The sequence below is a fragment of the Urocitellus parryii genome, chromosome 3 (genome assembly GCF_045843805.1).
Source record: "Urocitellus parryii isolate mUroPar1 chromosome 3, mUroPar1.hap1, whole genome shotgun sequence".
NCBI lineage: Eukaryota > Metazoa > Chordata > Mammalia > Rodentia > Sciuridae > Urocitellus > Urocitellus parryii.
Genome location: NC_135533.1, coordinates 191479255 through 191502808, shown reverse-complemented (window position 1 = coordinate 191502808; position 23554 = coordinate 191479255). Strand labels below are relative to the sequence as shown.

Here is a 23554-nt window from a genome sequence, read left to right as displayed (position 1 = left end):
ATAAAGAGGAAGGACATCTGTTTTGCTCAATCCGACAAGTTGAAATGCTATTCTCTTCTGCAAATGGTCCACAGACACACCCAGAAAGAATTTCTAACAAATTGACATGTAAAATGGATCATCACATGGTGTTCTCAGGTAAAAAAAAAAAAAAAAATCTTATCCACAAAGGGTTCTGGAACATATATCTCAAGACAGAGAGGGGCTGGGGATGTGGCTCAAGCGGTAGCGCGCTCGCCTGACATGCGTGCGGCCCGGGTTTGATCCTCAGCACCACATACCAACAAAGATGTTGTGTCTGCCGAGAACTAAACAATAAAACATTAAAAATTCTCTCTCTCTCTCTCCTCTCTCACTCTCTCTTTAAAAAAAAAAAAAAAAAAAAAAAAAGAAGACAGAGTTACTCACACCTGAGATCAATGGACTTGGATTGTGCACCCCCATTTTCACTCAGTCCTTGCTCACTAGCTGACTTGGCTTCGGAGGGAAGCAGCCAACCTTCAGCGGAACGTAACTTTCCATATGCCATGAGTAATTGTCCACGGAGAAAGCAGAACTGTGAGTTGATAGCAGCCAACATTCACACAGCTGGAGGATTTGGTACTTTTCCTGCTTAGAGGATCTGGTACTTTTCCAGATCACCTCCGCATGAGAAATCAAAATGTCCTCAACTGAAAGCCTTGGAAGACCTTGCATATGATTCTCGTGGCAATCCTTAAGTAAATGAAATGGCATATGTCTCTCTCTCCTCCTCCAAAGACCATTTTTAGGGATTCTTCAAGTTGGCCCAAACAGCAGGCAGCCTATAGCAGAACCCTCTTGGGTACATGTAAGCACATGGACTAGAAACCAGATAATATTTTCATGATTCCTGAAAAAGACAAATTGTCCATGAGACAGAGTAGGAGAAGCCTTACTGGATAAAAACAGAAAATGATTCTAAGATCTCATAAGATTGGTAGGCTAGGCATCATAAGAAGACAGAAGGGTACATAGTGGGACTGAACCCTAATCACAAAACAGACAAGAATCAGAAGCCAGGGAAAGAGAGTAACCGTCTAGAACTCTCCTTGAGGAGAGAGTACACCCCAGGTTCAATTTTAGTGGCAACAAAGTCTGTGCCACATCGAGGCTGAAGCAGAGCCAATGTACTGAAAGTACCATTGGCAGCACCAGCCTGAGCACATTTGGCCGCTTTTCTTCTAACTTAAAAATGAGGTGTAGGTGGGCAGAGGTCGTGATTCATGGAAATAATCTATGCACTAGCCAGCCTCAGGGAGTATTTATCACTTCTACTTGTAGTCACTGCCTTTTCTGGAGGGAAGAAGAGTCAGGAAGGAAAATAGAATGGTGATAATAGCTTACTTTGACACCTCAAACAACCTGGCTTCCCCATTAACTTTTCCATTCCATATTACTCCAATTAATCTGAGTGAAAGTCTTGGACTCTTTAGTTACCAGTAGAGAGGCCAAGAATTATTCCATGGCAACGGGACCTGATATTTGGTGAACAACTTTTAATCCATATCAATGCTTCTAATGAGAAAGGGCTTGAAATCCAGCAAAGCAATAATACACATATTAGCTTTTGGACTGAACATTGCTGATAGCTTTAGGAAAAAATAAAACATACCAATCTCCAGTAATGCAGCTAATGAGCTCCATCAGGGCTGCAAAGCTAGATTTAATAGCCCCAACATGCTGTTGCCAGCAGGTCCCAAACGCCCAGATACTCCCACTATTCCTTGAATGTCCTCTGATTATGACATGTTTATGGGCATTAGGTGGGTTTCTGTTATTTAAGTTTACTTGATCTCTCAGTACAAATTATTATTCTCCTGCTAAACTGTGCTTATGGCCTGAAAGGGCAGACTGTGGCCATCAGTTTTCAGGGGGGAGATCCTTCTCTAACAAAGAAGCATCTATTCTTTTCTAATTATCACATTGGTGAGTCTTGTCTACATTTGAAGGAAATTAGAATGGGTAGAGGCCCCCATGACTGTTGGAAGCAATATGTAACTCACTGGGTAATAACTCTTCTAACATTCTAACATCCAATGAGGTGGAAGCTTGCTCTTTAAAAAAAAAAAAAAATCCCTTTAAGGAATCTACTATACAAGATCCAGTTCTGAAAATTAAAAAAAAAAAAAGTTTTAGTGATATGCTGTTAAGTTCATTTTGATGTGGTAGTTGTGCAGTACTGAGTTTTAACAAGTATATAGAGTTCACAGAATTCTGTAACCATCTCCACAATCAGGAGACAGACTAATTCTCAGACCAAAATTTCTTCAGGGTACTCATTTGATGTCATAACCTCCTTCTACCTCAATTGTACAACCACTGTTGTGGTTTTTTTTCCCTGATAGTTTTGTCTTTTTCAGGTATCATTTAACAAAACTATGCAACATATAACTTTGAGTTGGCATAATGTAGGTTTGTTTATTTTGTGGTGTATATCAGTTGTTTGTTTGTTTGTTTTGCTGAATAGTGTCCTGTTGTATGGATAGGGCAAGTACCATAGAATGTTTGGCTAGTCACCCACTGAAAGCAACATGGGTTATTTTCAGTTTGGAAGATTATGAAACATAGCTCCAAACAATCATTTTTATAATGTGAATTCAAATATTTATGTCTCTACAGTGAATAGCTAGAAGTGGAATTATATAGTAAATATGTATTTTCCTTCATAAAAAATTATAAAATATTCTAAAGACTTAAAAACTGCCGCAGCAACATCATTGTTTATAGCAGCAAATTCACAATTGTTAAACTGTGGAAGCAACCTAGATGCCCTTCAATAGATGCATGGATGAAGAAACTGTGGTACATATACAGAATAAATATTTCATTCCATTAAAACAGAATAAAATTATGGCATTTGCAAGTAAATGGATGGAGTTGGAGAATATCATGCTAAGCAAAATAAGCCATCTAGAAAAACAGGGGCCGGATGTTTTCTCTTTTTAGTAGATGTCTAATCCATGTAGGGGTGGGGCATGGGATGATTGGAAGAACTTTAGATGGGGCAAAGGGGAGAGGAGAAAAGGCAAAGGAATAGGAAAGACGGTGGAATGAGATGGACATCATTAACTAGTTACACGTATGATTGCACAAATGGTGTCACTCTACTTCATGTGCCACGGAGAAGTGAAAACTTCTGCTCCCTTTGTGTACATTGAATCCAAGAGCTTTCTACTGTCATGTATAATTGATTAGAACTAATAAATTTAAAAAAATAGTTTTCCATTATGGCTGTCTCATTTTATTTTCCCAGCTGAAATGTAGGAAAGTAACAGTTGCTTTATATCTTTAACAACATGATACTTTTTCAGTTTTTGCTTGTTTCATTGATGAATTATTTTCTTTTTTGCCTTTTGAATAGGTGTGCAATGGCCTCTCATTGTCTTTGATTTGCAATTCCAAATGACTAAAAAAGAGTTTCTTTTCATATGTTTATTTGCCATGTTTCTATTTTTTTGATAGAATGCCTATAAAAATGATTGCCTGTACTTTTCATTTTTTTATTATTATTATAGAGTTTTGAGAATTTGTCATATAACGTGTCCTATTTTAGGTAACTGACTTGGGAGCATTGTTTTCCTACGTGCATCTGGTCTTTTTGTGTCATTAACAGTGTCTTTCATAGAGCAAATATTCAAAATTCTGATGTGGCCCAATTTATCAAAATGCAGACATTGTGCTTTTTGGTGTAAGACTTAAGAACTTTTTGCCAAACAATCATGAAATTTTTTTTCTAAAAAATTCGGTACTATTAGGATATACTTAGTCCATGATACATTTTGACTTAATTATTGTCTAAGGTGTCAGGAATAGATCAACATTTATTATTTTTAATAAGGATATCTAATCATTCCATCACCATTTGTTGAAAATGCCATCCTTTCTCCACTGAATCACCTTCATACCTTGGTCAAAAATCAATGATCTGTATTTGTCAGTCAATATCTGAATTTGAAAATCTGGTCCATTAGACTATGCACCTAACTTTTTGAAAATATAACTAATTTGGTTATAGAAACACTAAAATTAAATATTAAGAGAAGACAATATGAGTTTTCTGAATTCTCTTATAAATTTATTCTATATACATGTTAGAATCATTTTATACTGCTGGTATTTTATCTGTATTGTATTGAATTTATAAATTAATTTTTAGAGTATTGACACCTTAAAAATATTAAGTTTTATAATCCATGAATAGTATATCTTTCTATTGGTTTATTATCTTCTTTGATTGTTTTCCTTTGGCATTAACAATTTAGTATAGAGATCCTGTATATATTTCACTAAGTTTATGCCTAGATGTTTCAGTTGTGGAGAAAACTATTACATATAGCACTACTTCTTAAATTTCAGTTTCTACTTGTTCATTGCCATCAGATAAAGGAATTATTGATTTTGTTGTACTGACCATGTATTTATGACTTTGCTAGACTTATTACTTACTTCTAGGGACTTTTCTGCAGAGCCTTGGACATTTTTTACACAGAAAATAATGTTCTGAGAATAGAGATGGTTTTATTTATTTATTTCCAAATAGACCTCTTTTACTTCATTTTCTTTATTTATTGTACAATCTAGAATTTTCAGTATAATGTTGAATCAGAGTGGCAAGAGATGACACTCAGAATGAGGACAAATTTAATTAAGATGATGGTAGCTTGTTGTGGATATCCTTTATTAGTATGAGGATGTCCTCTTCTATTTCTAGTTTGTTGAGAGGTTGTATAATTTTAGAAATGTAACTTTTGTTGAAGACCTTTTATTGCATATATTGATAAGATTATTTAGTTCTTATTTTTAGATCACTTATACAGTTGATTAGAGTGATTGATTTGTAAATATTAGAACTGTCGCTTTTCACAATGAACTCTACCTGATGAATTGCTTGATTCAAATTGCTAATATGTTAATGAGGACTTTTGTATTCATGTCATAACAGATATTGGTCATCAGTTTTCTTTTCTGCATGTATTTTTTCTGTTTTTACTCTTTTTTATTGGTTGTTCAAAACATTACAAAGCTCTTGACAAATCATATTTCATACATTAGATTCAAGTGGGTTATGAACTCCCATTTTTACCCCAAATACAGATTGCAGAATCACATCGGTTACACATCCACATTATTACATAATGCCATATTAGTGACTGTTGTATTCTGCTACCTTTCCTATCCCCTACTATCCCCCCTCCCCTCCCCTCCCCTCTTCTCTCTCTACCCATCTACTGTAATTCATTTCTCTCCTTGTTTTTTTTTCCCATTCCCCTCACAACCTCTTGTATGTAATTTTGTATAACAATGAGGGTCTCCTTCCATTTCCATGCAATTTCCCTTTTCTCTCCCTTTCCCTCCCACCTCATGTCTCTGTTTAATGTTAATCTTTTCCTCCTGCTCTTCCTCCCTGCTCTATTCTTAATTGCTCTCATTATATCAAAGAAGACATTTGGCATTTATTTTTTAGGGATTGGCTAGCGTCACTTAGCATAATCTGCTCTAATGCCATCCATTTCCCTGCAAATTCCATGATTTTGTCATTTTTTAGTGCTGCGTAATACTCCAAGGTGTATAAATGCCACATTTTTTTATCCATTCATCTATTGAAGGGCATCTGGGTTGGTTCCACAGCCTAGCTATTGTGAATTGTGCTGCTATGAACATCGATGTGGCAGTATCCCTGTAGTACACTCCTTTAAGGTCTTTAGGGAATAGTCCGAGAAGGGCAATAGCTGGGTCAAATGGTGGTTCCATTCCCAGCTTTCCCAGGAATCTCGGTACTGCTTTCCAAATTGGCCACACCAATTTGCAATCCCACCAGCAATGTACAAGAGTACCCTTTTCCCCACATCCTCACCAGCACTTGTTGTTGTTTGACTTCATAATGGCTGCCAATCTTACTGGAGTGAGATGGTATCTTAGGGTGGTTTTGATTTGCATGTCTCTGACTGCTAGAGATGGTGAGCATTTTTTCATGTACTTGTTGATTGATTGTATGTCCTCCTCTGAGAAGTGTCTGTTCAGGTCCTTGGCCCATTTGTTGGTTGGGTTATTTGTTATCTTATTGTTTAATTTTTTGAGTTCTTTGTATACTCTGGATATTAGGGCTCTATCTGAAGTGTGAGGAGTGAAAATTTGTTCCCATGATGTAGGCTCCCTATTTACCTCTCTTATTGTTTCTCTTGCTGAGAAAAAACTTTTTAGTTTGAGTAAGTCCCATTTGTTGATTCTTGTTATTAACTCTTGTGCTATGGGTGTCCTATTAAGGAATTGGAGCCGACCCCACAATATGTAGATCAGAGCCAACTTTTTCTTCTATCAGATGCAGAGTCTCTGATTTGATATCAAGCTCCTTGATCCATTTTGAGTTAACTTTTGTGCATGGTGAGAGAAGGGGATTCGGTTTCATTTTGTTGCATGTGGATTTCCAGTTTTCCCAGCACCATTTGTTGAAGATGCTATCCTTCCTCCATTGCATGCTTTCAGCCCCTTTATCAAATATAAGATAGTTGTATCTTTGTTTTTACTCTTAAGGTAATTCTAACCTTGTAAAATGAATTGGGAATTCTTCTCCTTTTTTAATTTCCTGAAAGAAATTTTGGAGAATTGATATATCTTTTTTAATGTTTGGTAGAATTCGCCAGTGAAATTTCTTTGTTGGAATGTTTTCAACTATGAGCCCAATTACATTAATGTGTGTAGGACTATTCAGGTTATCTATGCCTTCTTGTGTGAGTTTTAATATGTGTGTCTTTTGAGGAATTGATCCATTTTATCTGGGCTGTTGACTCCACAGCCATAGTGTCCTCACTAATAAGGAAATAGTATTCACAATTATCTTAAATGTGAGATTGTTTCATAGCCCAAGAGATGTTCTATCTATGGGAATGTATATTAGAATGCCCATTAGAAGAATGTATATTTTGATTTATTTGATTCTATAAATATGAGTTTGGTCAAGTTGTTTGGCAGTATTATTCTACATCCTTGATGACTTTTCTGTCTAGCTGTTTCCTCAGTTATTGAAAGAAGAGTGTTGAAGTCTTCAAGCATAACTAGAGATCTATTTATTCCTTCAGGTCAATCAAATTCTACTTCATATTATTAAAGTTCTACTGTAAGTTGTGTGTGCATTTAATATTGTTGTATGTTCTTGGAGAATTGATTCTTTTATCATTAAATATCACCTCCTCTTCCCTTACATAACAAAGTTTGCACTGTATATTTATATAAAATTTTTTAAAATTCAAACTAATAAGCACTGACAGAAAGTACCTCAGTGATCATCTGGAGATGGGAGAACATTAGGGAGCTATTGCTAAGAGACAGGAAGAAATTTCTGGAGATATGTGTGTATATATATATATATATATATATATATATATATATATTGTCGTGAGTTTAGGCATACGTTAAATCTAATTCAAATTAAATATTTATTATTTATTAAACTGATTGTAATGAATTTTTCTTCAGCAAAGCTGTTTTTAGAACATTATAATTGTATTTTAATCAATAGAGCATAGTTCTTCAGGAGTGAAGCCAGATGTAACTCAGAGTAAAGGTATCTAAATATTGTTCAGGAAAAAAGGGAAACAAAGAAGGAAGTAAGTACTCAGAAAGTCAGCTAAATAAAAAGAAGAAAAACTAGGACTCATTGAGAGTTTTCTTTCAAAGGTGTATAATATAATCCACTGGTATAACTAAAGACAGCAACTTCAGTACAGGAGGACCCTGGGTTCACCATCAGTACGAGTAATGCCAACCTGAATTTTTAATCCACGGCTCCCAAAACTCCTGAAATAAATCCAATGTATTGTATATTGTTACAGAATTAATAAAAGGCATTATCCACTCACCTAAAGCCTAAGTGAATTTCAGCAGAAAGTGGCTAGCATGAAAAGTAGAAGGGAATCTCTCTGCCAGGTTTTCATTCAGGCATGGCTAAGGAGGTGAGTACATAGTGCATAATGGAACCCCAAGAAATGTACACTAACACTCCTGACTCAGCACCCTGGAAACTACAAAGAAGTGACTGTGGCAATTTAGAATCCTTCAGACCCTTCAATCTAGGTGTCAAGATTCACTTGGCAAAAAAAAAAAAAAAAAAAAAAAAAAAACCCTCCAGTATTCTCTGTGTTTATTCACAAGCTGCCTGAGGCAGAAAAGAGGCTGCACTTTGGAATTTGGCTTTTTCCAAGTTATAGAGGACATTTGGAAAGGCAATAAGAGACCCAGGGAGCTCTGAGATGTCAAACAGACAGATGTAGCAGTTGGACAGTGGAGCTGCCTTCCTCCAAATGCAGCTATCTTTCTGGATCTCTAAGCTGGCAACCTAAAAATTACCATCCATCTACCACTTTCACAAATGAAATGAAAACTCACTCAATAACAAGCTAAAAATTGGTGGTGCTAGAATTTAGAGCTGGTTCTTTCTAATAACCTTTTTAAGCATCTGTATTTCAGTTCTCTTCTGAGGATCACACCCTGAGTAAGAAAACTGGGAGAAAGGAAGTAAAGAGAAAGGGAAGATGGGGAGGGATTTGGGTACAATCTGAAAGAAAGAGTATCTGATCCCATTTCTTGATAACCATTGTCACCTTCTCCTACCCAGGAGGAAAAAAATAAACAGAGATAAATCATCAAATGTATGAAAAGACTTACCACGTCACAAAAGGGGAAGTGTGAACAAGGAGGTTTTTCTCTGCCAGAATCAACCTTGGATTCCACTGTTGAAAAGGGAGTCCCTGACTTGGAGTGTAGCCAGTAAGACAACTTACTTATTCACATAAAAGAAAACAGTGGAGGCGGAGATGGGGTGGGAAACAGGTGCGAATTTGAATCCTGTTTCCATTGTTAACTGACTCATGCTGAACAAAGGATTTACTTTAACTGAATTTCAGTTTTCTTAAATTAAAAAAAAAATGGGAATTGCTGGACGTGGTAGTGTGTCTCAGAAATCCCGTAAACTTAGGAGACTGAGGTAGGGAGATCACAAGTTCAAGGCAAGCCTGGGCAATTTAGATTCTATGTCATAATAAAAAAAAAATTAAACGTCTGGGGCTGCCCCCTCGGGATAGAGCACCCCTGAGTTCAATAGCCATTACGGCAAAGAAATTTTAAAATATAAGAATGACACTGGGTATTATTTTTTGTACTTTTTTTTTTAATTTAGCTAGCATAAGCAAAAATGGTCATTTGTTAAAAAGGATTCTAGCAATCTGCAGGATTAACAGAGAAGCAAAACACAGAATCAAGAAAATGCGAGGGCAAGCAGGACCATTGTAGTCTCAGAGAGGACTTTCAAAAAGCAAATAAGTGGCAATGATTTTCAGCAATTTTAAAGCTCGGTTCAAGATTTATTGACCCCCCAAGTTAACTCTAAATGGTGTGATTGTTTCATATCCCCACCATGGCTAGGGAATCTTAATTTACCATCTAAATGGACACAGTAAATGGGGAAAAGTGATTTGCTAAAAAGACATCACAGTTCTATTGACATAAAACAGTGGAATGGATATTTAGTAGGCCAACATAAGTGTCTAGCACACATCCTCAAAAGGTTGTTATGGAGATTAAATAAGAGACTTTCAGTAGAGCACTTAGTAAATGAAAGCTAAATTCAAACAAGGCAGGTAGGAACATCTTACCATGTGGTGCTTAGAGGACTTGGCCATCCTGAACTTTCAGACCAGAAACATGACCCGTCCTGTTTTGTTTTCAATTAATGCACATCAAAGGAGCTAGAGTCAGTTCAGCCATTTGCTTTAAACCTATCAGAAAAGAATCAACACAATCTCCTTTAGAGCCCTTCCCCTCTTTCCCCCTAACCTTTATTTAGCAAGAAAAACTTTCCCTCTGGCCCTTCCCTTCCCATTGTCTTGTTTTAATGTCCCTTGAAATGAAAAAAAAAAAAAAAAAAAAAAAAGATTGGCAAATGACAATTCTAATTGTGGCTGTATCCTTGGAAACCACAGAAAATTGGCTATTTGGGTCTTATTTGTTACAGTGATTTTCATGACAACAGCCAAGGGTATATTTTAACTACCGTTTTTACTCTTATTCAATTAGAAAATAAAAAATGTTTAAAGTCAAACAGCCCTTAGACTCACTTGGGCTGTTTTTGTTTCTTTATTTGCCTCGGTGGTGAGCATAATAGAAGCAGGAGACAAAGCTAGTCCAGATTCTTCCCTTCCTGGGTCTAGCTGCATGAAGGAGGTCAACATTTTGGTGAGCATAAAGTAATTTAAGGCCAAAAATGTTTTCAAATTTTGCACAGGCAATTCACAGCCATTGATCTCAGACCTTCCCTGGCCAGAGACTTTCTTTACAGAGTGTGGATAACTAGAAGCAAAACCATTTCCTCTCAGGATATAAGTTTGAAGTCAGTAGTATCAAGTTGTTCTAGGCAGGAAATATGAAACTGTCACCAAAAACTGAGACCCCAACTCTAAATCTAAGATTGCAACATAGCTTGGATTTCAGGAATGATGGTCCCACATCCTCTCTACTCACACTTATGCTATAGGACAAAGGAAAGGGACAAATGGCCACCAACACTCATTAAATTTTTTTTCACATTTCCATCTGCTCAGGGGGAAAACTGAGTCTGACTCTACAACTCTGGAATAAAGGAGGGGAAGACAGTTATTTTCTTACTGAGGCCATACATCATTATTGCTTTGCAGCTAGAATCTCAAGATAAATTCAAGGCAGGGTCCTCCACCCAGAAAATGCAGTTAATATCCTGTTCAGCAACATCTAGTGTCTGAAGGGTGAACAAATGGTCTAAATCTAACCTGTCCAATGCTCTAGCCTGTGAATCCGAATCTCCAGGATAGGATGTAAAGGCACAGAAGGTCCTTCAGTGATTAGTCATCTACACTGCCGTATGTGGGTGAAAGTCAGATGGCAAGGCAGTGATTATCTTAGATCAGCAGAACTCAGCAGGGCATGAATTCTGGAACCAAGGAAGTCCCTATAGTGCTTCCACTAGTGATGATATCTCTCCAGGGGCAAATGTCCAACACGGCCTTGTAAACAGAACATTCCTGTTCAGGGATGGTGGTGGAGCTTTGTCTCCATTACATCCTTCCCATGTCTACTTCATCAGCCTTCTCACAGATTCTAAAAAGAGATGGAATATAGAGTATGGAAGTCAATGCAGGAAAATCTAACTATTTTCATAAGCTTTATTTTATTATCTGGGTGTTCAAGGACTAAAAAGATTTTATCATATAGGAATTCTGGAGTGAATAAATTTTATGTATTCACTCCTAACCTTTTCTATAAACTCCCTTTTCTACCAAAGGGATGAGAAGAAATGCCTCCTCATCAAATATAAGAAAACCAGAGAGAACCAACATCACTGCTGGACATTCTTGGAGTTGTTGGTAAAAGATGCTGAATTTGAAATCCACCGCTTGGTTTTCAGTGGGGCTGTTGTATACCAGGATGGCATGACCATGTAACAATGCTTAACTGTCCAAGAAAAATTGTACATGGCTCAAATGCTGATCACAGTGGTGGTCCTCTGGAATACATGCCTAGGCATTGGAATATATGGCTATTGCTAGCTAATAAGGGAGTTCTACATGACAGGAAATAATGCAAAGCTCACTAAGATTCTGCTTGAAATTTTTCACCTCAAACATTTTATGCCTAGCAGAGACAATACCTCAGCCTTCATGATAGACACCTTTATATTTGAGTTACCTCCTAGATTCAGGCCCTTTTGAACCAAGAAAAACCAGACAACCTTGAGTAATGCCTCAGAAGTATTATCACAGATACTTACCATGAATATTTCTCCTTGTCTTTCCCAAATGGACTTGGGGTCATTTATCAGGCTAAGTAGGCACTGGTTAAATAGATTCATCCAGACATTGCAAAGTTACTAAAAGTTAAATTTAAAGGAAAGCTTATCCCTTGGGACCTAGAATGTCTTCATGATGTATAGAAAATAATGAGAGTTTTATAGAGGTCAAGTATTTTTAAATAGATTGTGTCTTGAGTCTCTCTCATAGTGTCCCAGTTGGTTCTTAAACTTATATCATGTATATTTCCTCAGTTCACAAGTATATTTTAGACCAGCTATCCTCAGCAACTAGCACAATCACAACTGCAACCTATCCCATGGAGTAAGTTTTATTTTGGTTGAAAAAGGTTCTAGAACTCCGTTTCTGTACCCAAACACTGAACCAAAATATAATGTCATCCCTGTGGAAATCTCAGAGTTAGGTTCCACTCTTCTGGACTCAAGAGTTGCAGCATGTTCACTCTTCTCACATAGCCATTTAACTCAGCGGTTAAGCTGGTGGAGAAGATGGAAGAGTCCTCAAGAACATGACAATTCATGGTCATATGTTTCAGATAATGATTCCATTTGCAGCAGGTTTGCTAGATTTTATCTGTTTACTAGAGGAAATTAATAATTGGCAGAAAGTGATGATTGTTCATCTTATCAAGAAGTTTTCCTTACCCCCTCCCCTCCACAAAGAGACACTAAAACCCATTGCTTCCACCTCACAGAAACAACCATACAACTTTACCACGTAGATTTACCTCATCTCAGTGCTTCTGTTTGTGTTTTAGAATTTGGTGTTCAATGACCTTGATCTGACCATCCCCAAATGCATCATATTAGTTCATTATGTTAGTAAGACTAAGAGCCCGAAAGCAGCAAATAATCAAATGTCTTGGACACATTTGCATGATAGTGGTTAGGATATAAATCCCTTACAAAAACAGACTGCTTTCAAATTCTGGGGATCCAGTAATCTGGAACATGTTGGCATATCCTTTCCTAAATGAAAGACAGATTCCTGGATCTTATACCCTCTCCCTAAGAAAGATGCAAAGTGGCCTTTGGGGATTTTTACAGGCAAATTATACCATATTTGCTTGTGTTTTTCCAATCTATTTATCAGGTTATTAAAAATGTTTTCAGCTTCAAGTGAGTTCAAGAACAAGAGGAAGTTACCCAGCTGGTCCAGGTTGCAGTGCCAGCAGTTCTGTCACTTGGCTCTCACAACCCAGCTGATTCCGTGATGCTTAAAATCTGTGGTGGATGAGTATGCTGCCTGGAGCCTGTGACAACCCTGATGGGAAAAATCACAGTTCTTAGGATTTATGGATAAGAGCCTGTGCATTCTTTGCAAAGTAAATATCATTTTGGAAAATGCTTTTGCCCCATCCTACATCCTGGTTGTTGTTTATCTATGTGCCCATTCAAACTGAGTTAGAATTCATGGATTGGAATTACCTAGGAACACCATGCCATAAAGTCAGATGCACACAGCAGCACACCTTTATCAAATGGAATAAGTGTATATGGGACTGGGCCCAAGCGGCTCCTAGAGCAGAAGAAAGTTGCATGAGCAGATGGCTCATGAACACAGCATGTTTTCTCTTGGCGCACCACCATCCCACTATCAACCCACACTTTTGATCTCATGGGGAGTCCCTTATGACTAGAGCAACAATAATTTATCATATAAGCAGAGACATTTTGAGCTAGAAATTAGGCTAGGATAATAAGCCTAAAATGGTACTGTCCCAGCCAAATCAGTGTGCATTGTCACCTACCAACAATTCAATGGGTTTTCAACTGGGAGTGATCATTTTCTACTCCCCCCCCCCCCCGAAGTATGTGGCAATGTCCAGAGGCATTTTTGTTGTTACAAGTGCGGGGAGGTATGCTATCAACATCTAGAGGGTAAAAGTCTAGGTCTCTGACAAACATCCTAAATGCACAGAAAAATTCCCCTACAACATAGAATTATCCAACTTACCACATCAATAGTGCTGAGGTTGTTATACTTTTTTCATAATAACTTAAGGGGGGAAATCAATTCATGGAAAATTCTGCATGTTAGCCTTACAACATGTGAAAGTGGACAGCTGTCACATCAGCTGCAGCAATTGACTGGATGCAAAAGAGTTTAGCATTGGGAACTTTTCCTAGTAGACCTAAATTTAACTGTTACAAGTCATTTTCCAATTGGATTGGAGGAAAGATGTGCTGAAGTAATGATCCCTATATATCTATGACCCCATGGTCATGTCCTTGCAAGGAGCAACGTTGGAAGATGACTGATGAGATTTGGGGAAAATGAATATAGATGTATTGCTTATAAATTGGCCTCAAGAACTCATTGATGAAGAGAGTCTTAATTAACAAGAAGGTCATTCTGAGTCTTTCCATTTCCCTCCTCTCTCAAGTTTTCCACTGACCATATAAAAATGTGGCCATAGTAGCAGAGATAGCAACTATACACACACTGAAAAAAGTATAAGTAAAAAAAGGTTGTCTTTTGCCAATGCTCATCTGCCTACCACTCTTTTTGGATACACTGACCAAGCTGGTATGCTAAGTATAGATTGGTCCAGTGGTAATTACATTGGATTTCTTCAATTATGGAAGGAAAAGTCATTTGTCCTTATTCTAAATGACACATATTAGAGTCAAATTCTCTTTTCTGCTAAACATGCTTATGCAAGGACCATTCAAAATTCTTAGAACATTATTCTGATATCATACAAAATGATACTTCCAATAAAAAACTTACGATTAAATGAAATTTTAAAGACTGATGCCCATAGGATTTTTTTTTCTTCAATATACCCCAGCTTCCAGAAATAACCTGCCTCACAGAATGGTGAAGTAGAATATGGAAAAGTCTATTTCAATGCCAGTTGAGTAACAGTACTTTGCAAATTTGAAGTATTGCTCCAGAGGAAATGGTTTCTATTCAAAAAGCTAAAGATAAACATATGGTGATTTTTTTTTCATAAAGCCAGAATAAACAATAAATTAATAAGAGAGTTGAAGAAGAACTGGCAATTCAAAATATTATATCCAATATTATGTTATAATACTTTTCAAAGCCAGCTAACCTCTTAATCATACAATATTTGACTGTTTCTTATCGTATTTACCATATATAATATTATATGCCACACTATTCTTTAAGTAGCTTTCTATTGGGCACTATATCTCACTTTTCTTTGTCTTCCCAGTACTTAAAAGTATGTGAGAGGTACTCAGTACATATGTATTTAATAAATGCATCAACATATAAAAAATAAGTCAATCATTAATAAATAAAACAAAACCAATACTTCTAATTTTTACATGGCCTCATAGGAAATTTGCATTTATTTTGGAATGTTATTATTTGAGCCAGGCATGACTTAATGCTAGGAGCATTATGAAGTAAAGTATATAGTCACTCGCTTTTAATGATTTTAATATCTACTTTTAGAGTAACAAAAGAAAAATGGAATTGTACTGTTGATGTTTTAATCATATCACCTTCCACTGTTATTTGCTATTGGATAAAAATCTAAAATATTTTAATACAGTCAGAATGCTAATGATTGTACAATTCATGATTGTAAGACAATTAGAATGTAATTAACAGCACTTGGAGTTACACCGTTTTATCTGTTTATCATCTCTTCATCCATCCCTTGGGCTGTCCATCCATCAATCTATCATCTGTCTAGCTTAAGTAACAACCAGCCCAAAGAAATAGTAATCACATAATATCACTTCCAAAAACAATTTGTAAGACCAGAGGCACTGTTGCCTTCCTCCATGGCCTCTCTGCCTTTAAAAATATCACTTTGCCACTTCAGTCTAACATGGCTGGCAAATCAAAATAGAGAAATTGTGTTCTGAGCAAGGCTTCAAATTTTTAAAAATGCAAGACTTACACATTCCTGTGCTCCAAAATTGTTTTAACAAGATGATTTGAACATGTATTTGAACTAAGATCACTTTTTAAATGGAAGTGAAAGCACAGAATTTTTTTCAGTGATTATAGTGAATGATAGAAGAGGTATTGGACATAGAGGTGCCAAGAAAGCCAAGAGTCAATATGCAGTAACTTAGCGAATATTTCATGTAAAATGAATCTCTTCAAAACTTAATCGGTTTAAAAATACAACTCTTTATTTCACTAATCCTTTTATGGTTCAGAATTTGGGCTGAGTTCATCCAGGTGGTTCCCCTGGACTTTGTTGGATGCAATCATGAAATCACAATCCATGGCCATGTTACTATTTACTAGCTAACCTAGGATGCCCTCAGTAGAATGCCTTTGGAAGTCCTTCAGCAGAATATCCCATCCTTGTTCACAAGGAAACTGGAAAGAGTTCCAAGAGAGGTATCACAATCCTAATCTCTAGGCCCTCTTAAGGCCCAGGCTTGAAACAGTCACAACAATATTTTATGGTGCTGCATTGATCAAAACAAGTCACATAATCATACTCAGAAAAAGAGATAGATTCCACCTCTTGATGGAAGCAACTGAAAAGTCTTATTGCAAAGGTCATGGCTGCAGGCAGAGGTTGAGGACTATGGTTGTTAGTGCAATCTACTGCTCCAGTGTGCAGAGGAAGAGCCAACTAATTTATAGAGCATGACTGCCATTCAGTGACTAGCAATAGAGAAGGAACTCCCTCTTAAATAATTAGCAAGTAGAATCTAGAGTTGATAATAAGAAACCAAATGTTTGACCTTGGACAAGGTATTTAACCTCTAAGATCTTCCATATGCTTCTATTTAAATAGGAATGATGATTAATACTTAACACTTTTGATTACCATGAAGATAAAGTGAGTTCATTCATGACAAAGTATATATATATATATATATATATATATATATATATATATATATAATTAATACCTAATATATAGAAGTTCAAATATTATCATAAGCAGTAAAGTGCAAAAGTGGACGTTTTGACCCTGGACTCAGACTATCTTGGTTAGAATACTGTGCCTGCCACTGGGTCAGTCTCTTCTATAATTTCTAAGGTTTATTTTCATCATCTTTAAGTAATAAGCATTAGTACTTTTATTGTTATAATTAGTATAATCAGTGAGACAACTCTCCATAAATTTGGGGATAAAGAAAGAGACATGGTATAATATTTTAAACTTGAGAATGACTTTATTATAAACCAGTGACATTATGCAGACTTAGGCAAGTCACTTAAACTTTCTGTTTTCTCATGTGCTCAATGTTTCAACTTGGCTACTCATCAAAAGATACTAAAAAATTAACACCTGGTAGTTACAGATGTTGAGTACTGAGAACTTCCTCTTTTAGCTAAATCTAGGTCTGAGGAACACTGTTCACAGGAATGAAACTTACCCTAGGATGACTCTTTCCCACCAGATTAGGAGACACACAAGTCCTGAAAGGTGCTCATGTTGATGGCAGAGCTTTATTCTTGATGGACCCTTATGATTTTAGTAAAGGCATTGAATTAAAATGGAAGAGCCCAAGATTAAGAGTTGGGTAGAGCTAGATTCAAATACTGAATCTACCATTTATTTAGTTCAGTGTGATTTCTGTTACTTACTAACAGCTCCAAGGTCCTTGGTTTCCTCATTTGAAAAAATGAATATATAACCTACTTCAGAGGTTTGCTATACCACACCTCACACATCACCATTGCCATGGCTGAAGCTTATCCCATTAGAAACAAAGGGAACCTGAGGTCTGGGTAGAGATACCAGAATATTCCAAGGACAGACTTGTATTATTAAAGACAAAGGAAGATCCCCATCTCCTGCTTTTCCTCCACATTTTTGTGTGTCCCCCATGCATCAAGCTGTCTGGACTTCACCCAGAAAAATGTACAGTATAGTTGAGTAAGGATGAAGTATCAGTCCTGCTGGAGGAAGACAGGGGATAATAAAGATTACTTAGGCTCCTACTGTGTGCCAGGAAATGTGAAGTGCTTTGACATCCAGAATCCCATGTCACTTTCACAGATGTTCTTCCAAGTAAGAATTATTAATGTATATTATTTATTATCAAACCGACACTTTCCGAATTCAAATAAATTATACACTGCCACTCACATAGCTAATTGCTGACACCACTAATATTGCAAACATAGGCTACTTGGTTTCAAATTCAAGGTTTTTGCAACTGAAATGCATATTTGCAATTTTAATTAATTGATTGACCCATTCATTTAATAATTCTGAAATGAAGGTCATGTGATATAGGAAAATGTATGTTTATTTTGGATAGAATTGAATTTTTGTCTCATTTCTCTTATGTACATGCATGTACACATCTATCTTTTTCCTAATTCAGTTAGTCAATATATATTTATTGAATCACTATTATTTGCCCCAGATTTTGTTGGGGCAACTTGCTAACCATTAAAACTCAACCAAATACTTAGCTTGTCTTACTCTGTGAAAAGAGTAGGGTAATCCCCATTTAAGTGAATGGAGCTAATGTATCAAAGATTTGGTATAGTTCAACGTACACAGTAGGCATTTGGAAAATTGCTGTTTTGTAGAGGCTGTTAGCATGGTTTCCATTTGACAAGCAAGGAACTGCAGACAGGTCCCTTGCTAGCATGTAGCCTTGCTGCTGGCTTCATTATGGAGGGAAATTAGCATAATCAGTTGTTGAGGACCACAACCAAGTCAAGAGGGCACCTGGCACTTTGCCAGGAGGTGTGGTTTGTGAGCTAACGCCACGGAGCCATTAAGATGATGGAGATTCCTTATTGGCTGATTGCTGTATCTAGATGACATTAATTGAAACAAGCTGTGTATAATCAGTTAGGTATATATATACCTCTGCTGTCCCGTAATAAAGCGGCTCCCGCTGTTTCAATCTTCACAAGTTGCTTGTCACCTCCCAGTTATTTTGCCCAGCCAGACTGTGGCAATCAGTCTCTTTTAGGGTCAAGCTAGACCCTGAATTGGAAAGTGTTTTAGTTATATTTGTGTTGCTGAGACCAAATTACCTGACAAGAACAACTTAGAGGGAACATTGATTTAGGGCCCATCTTTTCAGAGGTCTCAGTCCGTAGACTGCTGACTCCATTGCTCTGAGCCCAAGGAGAGGCGGCACAGCATGAGTCAAGGGTTCACAGGAAAGTTGCTCAGCTCATAAGGGATCAGATAGCAGAGATAGAGAGAAGGAAGGCAGAAGGGGTCACAGGGAAGATGGTCCTTTCCAGAGCATGCCCTTGGTGACCCACCTCCTCTAACCATGGTCCACCTATCTACAGTTACCAACCAGTCAGTTAAGTCAAACTAGAATGGACTGGATAGGCTATAGCACTCTCAGTCCAATCAATCATTTTACCTCTGAACATTTCTGCATTGACACAGGAGCTTTGGAGGGATGCTTCATATCTAAACCATAACAGAAGGATAGGGTAGATAAAAAAGAAATGAGACCAGGGACTTCTGTTCTTACTGAGACTAAAGAAGGTTCGAAGGTTGAAAGCAGAGCCAAGCTTATTACATGTATAGGGTCAAACACATTACTTCAGCTGCCCTCTGAATGTCCATTATTTACTTATTCTGTCATTCAGTGATACTTCCCTAATTAGTAGTTTTGATTACTTAGAATTCATTAACATTTTTTTTTCTTTTTACCCTCTTTTACTCCAATGAACTGTTCTGACAACCATACAGTCTAGCATCATCTAAGCCATTTTCATCCCTATATAACCCCTCCCCCATTCCCCAAAGCCAGCTGTTTGGTCAACTCATGAATACCACCTCTGTGTCATCCTACTCTTCCAGCCTCCCCTCTCCACCTGAATTGCCGGGACCCAATCTAGACTCTTAGGCCCTCTGCAAAGATTCTATAGCACCTTCTTATAGTCTTTATGTTGCCAGCAAATTCCTTCACTCCCAGATCATCCATAATGCAACATTCATTTCCTTTTAAAAAGAAATAGATTCATTTCTAAATCCTTCATCATCTCCTGTTGTCCTGGAAAACTTCCCATAATGTTCATCAAAATCACCCAAGTGATAGGGAAGAACTTGGGTCAGCATTTCTCAGGCGAGAGCTTAAATTGACTTCCCAATATTTCCAACAATATTTTGGCTTTTCATCTACACTGCAACAGTAGCTCATAAAAGTTTGTATTTTTCTCCAAAACATTATTCTTCATTTTGGAAATAGTGTTTTCAATTATTCACCATGAAGTAAAATTACTTCTTTGAGAGAATGTGACTGGTAGATACTACAGTTGTCCAGATTCTCTGACATGTTACTTTTGTCCCAGTTTGAGAGGCACACACCCATGGACAACTCTTCAAACTTTTAGCATGATGGGAAGACCCTGGGAAACAGATCCTGTTCTCTATCATTATGAAATCACCTCAAAACAGTCATTTGTTCCTATTCCTTCATCCATGGCCCATGAAAATGTCAGGAGCTTTCCTAAACCAAGTCTCTGTTCAAACTATATTCTCAATCTGAAATACCCATGGTCTCTAGAAATGAGTCCTCTATTTGTCCTTCAAGGAGGAGTTGCAATGCCAGCACCTCTGTTAAAAGCAACAGCATTTTCCTCATTTAGAGAGGCAATATATTTCACTTAGTCTTCTCGCCTTCCTAGTCTTCTGCATAGAGTAGGTATCAATTAAATTGTTATTGATGTAAATCATTGCCATAAATGTTGACATTAATGTCAACCGCTGATGTTATCATATAATAAATTTAACATATAACACTTTTTCTCTCCCATTTTCTTTTTTAGCAACATAGAAAACCAGGCACCAGTAATAGTATTATGAGTTCATTAACTTTGCAGATGAAGAAATTAAGGCTAAGTGCAGTCAATTTCTTATGTAAGATCACACAGAAATAATGAAAGCTTTTTCATCCTCACAGGGAGAAGTCAGGTGCAGAGCACTGGATAGAGCAAGTGAAACACTGGACACACTGGACATACCACTGCAGAAACAATGATTAACAGTCATGTAAACATAGGGTGGACAAGGATTATGGGTTAGAAACACAGTGTTAAAATCTAAGTCTTACTTGCAAGTCTGTATCAATTCTCCTCCCATCTTGATCATAGACATATACTAAAGCCCAAATAAGTTATTTACACCTTTTCTCTGTATGTGTTTCAATGTTAGAAAATATAAACAGCAATATCCACACTCTGTGCAACACATATGAATTATAAAGATAAATAATGGGATTAAAGTTAAAGAAAGACATAAAGAAACAGCAATGGTTAATTTATCTGGAGGAAAGTATGTTTTAAGAGTAAAAACAATGCCTGCTTTTGGTGGCCTCTCAATCTAACTACCCCAAATCCTAAAGCAATTTTGGGCATGTGTCTTTTCTTTGACACTTTATTCCCTTTCTCAAACTCTCACTCTGATAAGAAATATTCCCAAACTAAATGAAGAGGCTGGAATCTTTCTTTAATTTTCATCTAACAGTTTTGCTATCCTGTTATCAGTGTTGTACCTGTGTCTGAGCTACCCTGCTGTTGTGAGTGGAATGTTTGTATCCCTCCAAAATGCATATGTTTCTAACCCCCAGTGCAATGCTATTTACAGAGGGGAACTTGAAAAGCTTATTAAATTTTGATGACTTCACAAAGTTAGGTTACTAATGGTGGGATTCTAATCCCTATTTAAGAAAAAAAAAGTCTAGAGAGCATACTCTCTTTCTCTTAACCATATAAGGATACAGAAAGAATGCAGTAGTTTGCAACCAGAACAAAATCTTTCACCAGGAGCCAAATCCATTTACACCTTAACTGATACTTCCTAGCCTCTAGAATTATTTGAAATAATTTTCTATAAAGCCATCCAGTCTACAATCAGTCATACATCATTGAAGAATGGGCATACAGCTAAAGAATGCATCATTAGGTTATTTCATCATTGTGTGAACAACATCAACTGTACCTACACAAACATAGTGTTATAGCCTACTACACACCTAGAATTACAAGGAATAACCACTGTCATACACATAATTCATCACTAACCCAAATGGCACTATACACTACATGAATGCATTACATTACAGCAGCTCAAACAGAAGAAGACACTGATCTAAACCTCAGACAACCAGTTCATTTTGCCATGCTATATATATTTTTTCTACTTTGAAGACCATAGAATGGACTCCTAATGTCATCCATAAGCATTGGATGACCGCACAAAGAATACCTCCAGAATGTGGGCCTACATGCCCAGGTTTTCCCCTGTAATCCCCCATCTCTGAGTTTACCCTAAGAGACAAAACAACAGTATTTAAAATGCACTTAGAATAAAATTAATATCAGTCTTTCGCTAAACAAATTAAGCAAAAATTCCAATTTCTGTATGGCCTGCTCATTCTATTCTTTTTTTTCCTGTTCTGTTCCTTTGAAAGAACACTAAAGTTTATTTAATCTGTTGGAAAGAATTAAGTCCGAAGTCAATAGAGATCTTTTATTGCATCATTGAAATATCAAATTGACTCCAGGACATGTTTCTGTGACTAGACAACTGTTAGATCTTATTCATCAGCCTGCTGAACAGTTCCTTTTTCAGAAACATAAAGACCATCCAAAAATTTTCTGATATCTTTGTTTTTTCACTGTTGTGGCTTGCTGAATTAAAGCAGCTGAATTTGAAACAAGTTCAATATCATTTCCTTGAAGGATTAATTCATCTTTCTGAGCTTGAGACACTGAACAAGCAACACCTGTCCTCATCTGAACCCTGCGGATATATTTTTCACCAAAAAATTTGGATTTCAACAAGAGACTCATTCTCCTGAATAACAACGTTGATGGGGAAGTGAGCATACACAGACCTCACCTTGTACCAGAAGTCTAGTTTAACACCCTTGATCATGTTCTGTGCATGACTACAGATGGTGCGAACAGTGGCCAGTTCCTTTCTATTTCCCCACCATTTGTCAACCCATAGCCTTTTCTTTTTCTTTCCAAGGAAGCTGAGTTCCACATTGATATGATTGAAATCCCTCTGGAAGGTTCATCTTGGGCCCTTCACAATAACTGTACATCCCTTCAGAGTAGTATCAACATGTTCTAGAATGTCGACAGTCTGAGTGCTGAGAATGATCTTCATTCTCGCAGTAGATGCGGCAAAGCCTGCTTATTCTATTCTTATGGATAGATCAAAGTATCAAGTCAACATTTAATTAAAGATTGCTGAATGAGCAAAGACTCATAACTAGAGGGATGAGACGATTCAGAAAGAACTATAAGTTATCCTAATATGTCCATCTTACAGCAGAGGTTGTCTGAGAGTATTCCTAGTTTAACAATTAAGGATTAAGAGATACGAAAAATTGTGCTCTATATGTGTAATAAGGATTGTAATGCATTCAACTGTTGTATATTTTTAAAAATTAATTAATTAAAAAAACAATTAAGGTTTTTTTTTTTTCTTTCTTTTTTCTTTTTTTTTTTATTGTTGGTCGTTCAAAACATTACATAGTGCCTCATACATCATATTTCACAGTTTGATTCAAATGAGTTATGAACTCCCAATTTTATCCCGTATACAGATTGCTGTATCACATCAGTTACCCTTCCATTGATTGACATATTGCCTTTCTAGTGTCTGATGTATTCTGCTGTCTGTCCTATTCTCTACTATCCCCCCTCCCCTCCCCTCCCCTACCCTCCCCTTTTCTCTCTCTACCCCTTCTACTGTAAATCACTTCTTCCATTTGAATTATCTTGTCTTACCCCTCCTTTCCTCT

General features: G+C 36.8%; 1 pseudogene; it reads right to left on the bottom strand.

The window, feature by feature from the left end:
* Positions 1–22336: 22336 nt before the first annotated feature.
* On the bottom strand, positions 22337–22914 carry LOC113195096 (large ribosomal subunit protein uL6 pseudogene; annotated as a pseudogene).
* Between the last annotated feature and the right edge of the window lie 640 nt (positions 22915–23554).